Genomic DNA, 6216 nt, shown 5'->3' on the forward strand with positions numbered 1-6216 from the left:
AGGTTACGGTTCGATTTCCAGTCAGGGCACATGCCCAGGTTGTGGGCTCCATCCCCATCGGGAGGCGTGCAGAAGGCAGCCAGTCAATGATTCTCACCATTGATCTTTCTCTCTCTCTCCCTCTTTCTTCCTCCGTCTGAAATCAATAAAAATTAAAAATTGTTTTTTTGACAAAGCATGAGCTTCAGTCTCTTCTGAATAGTTTTTGACAAATCATAAAGCTACATCATTGTCATTGTATTTGCTGTGCAATATAATCACCACCAACCTCTTCTCCCTCTCCCTTCTCTCTGTCTTCAATAAAAACATTTAAAAATAATAATAATAATTGCCGAAACCGGTTTGGCTCAGTGGATAGAGCGTCGGCCTGCGGACTGAAGGGTCCCGGGTTCGATTCCGGTCAGGGGCAATATTTGACTGGTGGTGTAACAGTGGGGATTGTAACCCACACCACCATTCTTTTGACATTGTTTCTGGAAATGATGACTCTAATATGTAGCTTGTAGAAAAACAGCATGTTTGTATAAGAATCTCAGGAATTAATTTCAGAAGATACCGACTCTGACCTTTAGTCATCCCAGTTCTGGGAAATTTGCTGACCTTCAACCATAGGACAAGGATGACATAAAACCAGGATGACAGAGGCCAGGATAACACATATCAGACCATCACTTGACTGATTTTGAGATTCCTTACAGGAATAGATGGTGCTGGCCTGTACGTAGGGACTTTTCAGTGGCCTCCCCTTGGCTTCTTTGTTCTTCTTTGCCTCCCCCTCCTTATAAAAACCTCTGACTGCACTGAGATGGGGAGATGGGCTTTATGATAAGAGTCCTCCATCCCCTCAGGTAACCAGCACTTGAATAAACCTCTTTCCTTTTTCACCGGCATTTGTCTCACGAGTCTGGTTTTTGTGGCAGCAGGCAGCCAAACTTGGGTGATGGTTACAGTGGGAGGGGAAGTCGCTGGGATGTAGACAAATGAGATCGGCCCTGTGTTAAAAACTGATGAAGCTTAGTGTATGTGGAGCATTCTTATATTATTCTCTCAACTTTCGTGTCTGCTTGAAATTGTCCTTAATAAACAGAAATGAGTACATTGGTTTTATTTTAGTTTAAATTAATTGAATTTTTAAAAATGACAAAGAATGTGGAACGAGGTGATTATTTTAATAGTAGAAACCAGCTTAAAGAAGAGAATAAAAATCACTAAAATTCTGGCCCTGGCCATTTTGGCTCACTGGATAGCATGTCCGCCTGGGGACTGAAGAGTCCCAGGTTCGATTCCAGTCAAGGGCATGTACTTTGTTTGCAGGCACATCCCTTGTAGGGGGGGTGCAGGAGGCAGCTGATGGATGTTTCTCTCTCATCGATGTTTCTAACTCTCTATCCCTCTCCCTTCCTCTCTGTAAAAAATCAATAAAATATTTTTAAAAACAATTGCTAAAGTCTGGATAGTGGTTCTCTCTACATGCATTGAGAGTGAAAGAGATCAGAAAAACTTGCTCAGAGGGAGTTATTTGTATTTGTGATGTTTAATTTTTTAAGCACTGAGATGTGAAGTGAACTAGTGTACTGTTTATATTAAAAATTTCTGGAATTTTTCAAAATTCTACAAAAGCAGAGACTAATGAAAAAACATCTCCCATGTATCCATCATCTTACATTAAAAAAATTATCAAGCTAGCCCTGGCCGGTTTGGCTCAGTGAATAAAGCGTCAGCCTGCGGACTGAAGGGTCCTGGGTTCAATTCTGGTCAAGGGCATATGCCCGGGTTGCAGGCTCCATCCCCAGTAGGGGGCGTGCAGGAGGCAGCCAATCAATGATTCTCTCTCATCATTGATGTTTCTATCTCTCTCTCCCTCTCCTTTCCTCTCTGAAATTAATAAAAATATATTTTTTAAATTATCAACCTATAAATGATTTGGTTTCTATTCCAATTGAATGGACTTGCGGTGGATTCCCGAGAGCTCATTTTCTCTGTACCAGTTAACGACTGGGATACCTTCTGAGAAAGGCAACATTAGGCAATTTCATTGTGCAAACATCACAACCCAAACCTAGATGGTCTAGCCTACTACATGCCTAGGCTATTTGATCTAGCCTTCTGCAGCGAGGCTGCAAGCCTCTACAGCTTGTTACTGTACAAAACATGAGAGTAAATCAAGCACAAAAGAAAATGATGCTATCAAGAGACAAGGTAGCCCGGCCGGTGTGGCTCAGTGGTCGAATGTTGACCCATGAATCAAGAGGTCACTGGTTCAACTCCCGGTCAGGGCACATGCCCAGGTTGCAGACCTGATTGATTCATTGATTAATAATGTTTCTCATCAATGTTTCTATCTATCCCTCTCCCTTCCTCTCTCTCTCAAAATCAATAAAAAACATATTTTTAAAAAAGAGAGACAAGGTGCCCTAACCGGTTTGGCTCAATGGATAGAGCATCGGCCTGCAGATTCAAGGGTCCCAGGTTCGATTCCGGTCAAGGGCATGTACCTTGATTGCGGGCACATCCCCAGTGGGGAGTGTGCAGGAGGCATCTGGTCGATGTTTCTCTCTCACCGATGTTTCTAACTCTCTCCCTTCCTCTCTCCCTTCCTCTCTGTAAAAAAATCAATAAAATATATTTTAAAAAATAAAATAAAGAGAGACAAGGTAAAGGAGATGTATGAGGCTGCTGTTGGTGTAACACAGCATACTGTATTACAGCAAACCTTTTTTTATAAGTAGAAAGAGTACACTCTAAAATTAAAAAATATATATGGCATAATAAATACACAAACCAGTACCAGAGTCATTTACTGTCATTATCAATGTACTGTGCTATACTTTTATGTGACTGGCAGCACAGTGGTGTGTTTACACCAGCATCACCACAAACACGTGAGTAATGCATGGGCTACAACGTTAAGGTGGCTGTGATGTCACTAGGCCATAGAAATTTTTCAGCTTTGCAGTGAGTGGTAACCGGCTGGATTCCCGGTCAGGGCACATACCCAGGTTGCCAGCCTCGATCCCCAGTAGGGGGCGTGCAGGAGGCGGCTGATCTTTGGCTCTCAGTCCCTCGCTCTCCCTCTCCCTTCCTGTCTAAAAATCAACAATAATAAAAAAGCACTCGTTTTTATTTTCACTTCTGAAGGTCAGGAATCTGAACTCAGTCTCACTGGGCTGACCTCAAGGTGTTGGCAGGGCTGCGAGCCCTCTGGATCTCTGGGAAGAATCGGTCAGTTCCCTGGCCTTTTCCAGCTTCTAGAGCTACATTCCTTGCATTCATTGCCTCTGATCCCCTCCTCCATCTTCAAAGCTGCAGTGTAGCCCCTTGCTTCAGGGCCACACTGTACAGTTAGGGGGCACCTGGATACCTCACGATCCTTAGCTTCATCACACCTGCAAAGTCCCTTTTGCCAGGTAAGGAGACATTCACGGGGTCCAGGGATCAGTGCCTGCAGATCTCTGGGGACCATTTTTCAGCCTGCCCAGAGAATATTACCATTCAAATAAGGTGGTCGGGAAAGGCCTCAGAGAGGAAAGGACTTTTGATGGAGGAAGCCATGCAGAGATCTGGGAAAGAAGCTTCCAGACAGACAGAGGAGCAACTACAAAGGCCAGGAGGAGGCAGGAGGCAGCCATTCTAAGATGGCTCCCAACCCTCAGGCCTCCTGGTGTTCACGCCCTCAAGTAAGCCCGCCCTGAGCATGGGCCGGATGTAGTGACGTATCCTAAGGAATGGAATACAGCAAAAGTGATTGGACTGTCCCTTCTGACATTAGGTTATGAAAGACAGTGACTTCCCTCTGTGCCCCTCTCTCTGGCTCTGCTTGCTTTCTTGCTTTGATAAAGCCAGCTGGCCTCAGAGATGCCCTCGTGCCAGGGACCTCAGGGAGTTCCCTGCTGACGTCCAGCAAGGAAATGAATCCTGCCAGCAGCCACCTCCTGAGCTTAGTGGTGGATTATTTCCAAGTTGAGCTGAAGGCCTGCAGCTGTGTTCAATTCCTGACCTACAGAAACCATCCCATATAATAAAAACCTAATATGCAAATAGACCGAACAGTGGAACAACCAGTCGCTATGATGTGCACTGACCACCAGGGGAGATGCTCAATGCAGGAGCTGCCCCCAGCCTGCAAGCCCCAGGCCAGCCAAGGCAGGTACCAGCGGGGACCCCCTGATCACCCCACCAGTCACTCCACAGAGGGAGGCAACTGGTGGCGGTGGCAGGGGGCAGGGCCGGTGAGTGGGCAGTGCCAGGCTAGCCAAGGTGGGTGCCAATGGGCCCCCCCCCAATCACCCCACCAGTTGCCGCACAGATCTGCCCTGATCACCGGCCAGGCTTAGGGCCCTACCCATGCATGATTTTCGTGCACTGGGCCTCTAGTGAGATAATAAATGCTATTGTTCTTCCACCATTACATTTGGGGGTAAGTTGTTTTGCAGATTAGCTGACTAATGCAGGCTGGTGCTGGGTGGAAGAACCAGGGAGCTGAGTGTGTCTGGGAGGAGTGTGTAAGAAAGAGAACAGTGGGAAATGATGTCAGGCAGGTGACAGGGTGCTTAGCACAATGCCTGGCACATATAAATCCAATGCTCAGTTTCATTTTATTATATTCTTGGTTTGAAGATGTGCTCCCTCTGTTCCCCCTCCCCCATTTTATTTTATTTTTAATACTAGAGGTACGGTGCACAAAATTTGTGCACGGGTAGGGACCCTAGGCCTGGCCAGCGATCAGGGCCAATCTGTGGGGCAACCAGCAGGGCGACTGGGGGCCCCCGCTGGAATCCACCTTGGCTGGCCTGGGGCCTGCAGGCTGGGGCAGCTCCTGCATTGAGCATCTGCCCCCTGGTGGTCAGTGGACATCATTCCAGTTGGTGGACCAGTTGTTCTACCATATGGTCAATTTGCATATTAGGCTTTTATTATATAGGATATTTTTATTGATTTCAGAGAAGAAGGGAGAGGGAGAGAGAGATAGAAACATCAATGATGAGAGAGAATCATTGATCGGTTGCCTCCTGCACACTCCCTACTGGGAATCAAGCCCACAACCCAGGCATGTGCCCTGACCAGGAATCGAACCATGATCTCCTCCTGGTTCATAGGTTGACACTCATTTGCTGAGCCATGCCGGCCAGGCTGTTTTTTGTCTTGTTTTTTATTAATCCTCATCCAAGGATATTTTTCCATTGATTTTTAGAGTGGAAGGGAGAGGGAGAGACAGAGAGAAACATCGATGTGAGAAAGACATATCAATTGGTTGCCTCCAGCACACACCCCGACCAGGGCCGGAGAACGTGGCCTTGACTGGAATCAGCCCACAGGCTCATGCTCCATCCACTGAGCCAAACCGGCTAGGGCGCCCCACAGCTATTTCTGAAGCAAACACATAAAAGCGAGCACTTATTGAAAGCTTAATATGTGCTAAACCCAGTTATAACAGCTTTATGTGGGTTAGTTTAAGTGTCACCTACACTGTAGATAACCTAATTTTACCTGCTTCGAATATAAGAAAATGCAACACCAGAGACGTTAAGTAATTACATCAGGGTCACACAGGTAGTGGAGTGGAGTCAGGATTTGGACCCAAGCATTCTGGTCCCAAAGTCCACAACTTAACCACCAAACCACGGTGCCTGTACATTACTGCCTGATTTAGACAGTATGTGGCAAATAGTAGGAGCTCAGTAAATGAGGGGAGTTATTTATCCCAGAGGAGTTTCGGGCACAGCAGGTATTATAAGTGCATGTTTGTCTGGTATGGCGAAGCCATTCCTAACTCGTGGGCCCTGAAGGCATTCCCAATTTCCCTGTCATTTCCCCTAAAGTGGTTCTCAACCTTCTGGCCCTTTAAATACAGTTCCTCATGTTGTGACCCAACCACAAAATTATTTTCGTTGCTACTTCATAACTGTAATGTTGCTACTGTTATGAATCGTAATGTAAATATCTGATATGCAGGATGGTCTTAGGCGACCCTTGTGAGAGGGTCGTTGGACCACCAAAGGGGTCGCGACCCACAGGTTGAGAACCGCTGCGCACGCTCTTCGCTCCTCAGATAATCCGGGCAGATGCGGGAAGACCAAATCCTAATGAATGGGATCGATTCTCTCGGTTCTCTTCCTTGCCTGTTTCGTTCTTGGTCCTCGGCGCTCCTCAGCGACGCGGGCCTCCCTCGCGAGCCCACCCTCGCATTACCGTGCGCACGCGCACTATCCCTATTGG

The sequence above is a fragment of the Myotis daubentonii genome, chromosome 15 (genome assembly GCF_963259705.1).
Source record: "Myotis daubentonii chromosome 15, mMyoDau2.1, whole genome shotgun sequence".
Classification (NCBI taxonomy): domain Eukaryota; kingdom Metazoa; phylum Chordata; class Mammalia; order Chiroptera; family Vespertilionidae; genus Myotis; species Myotis daubentonii.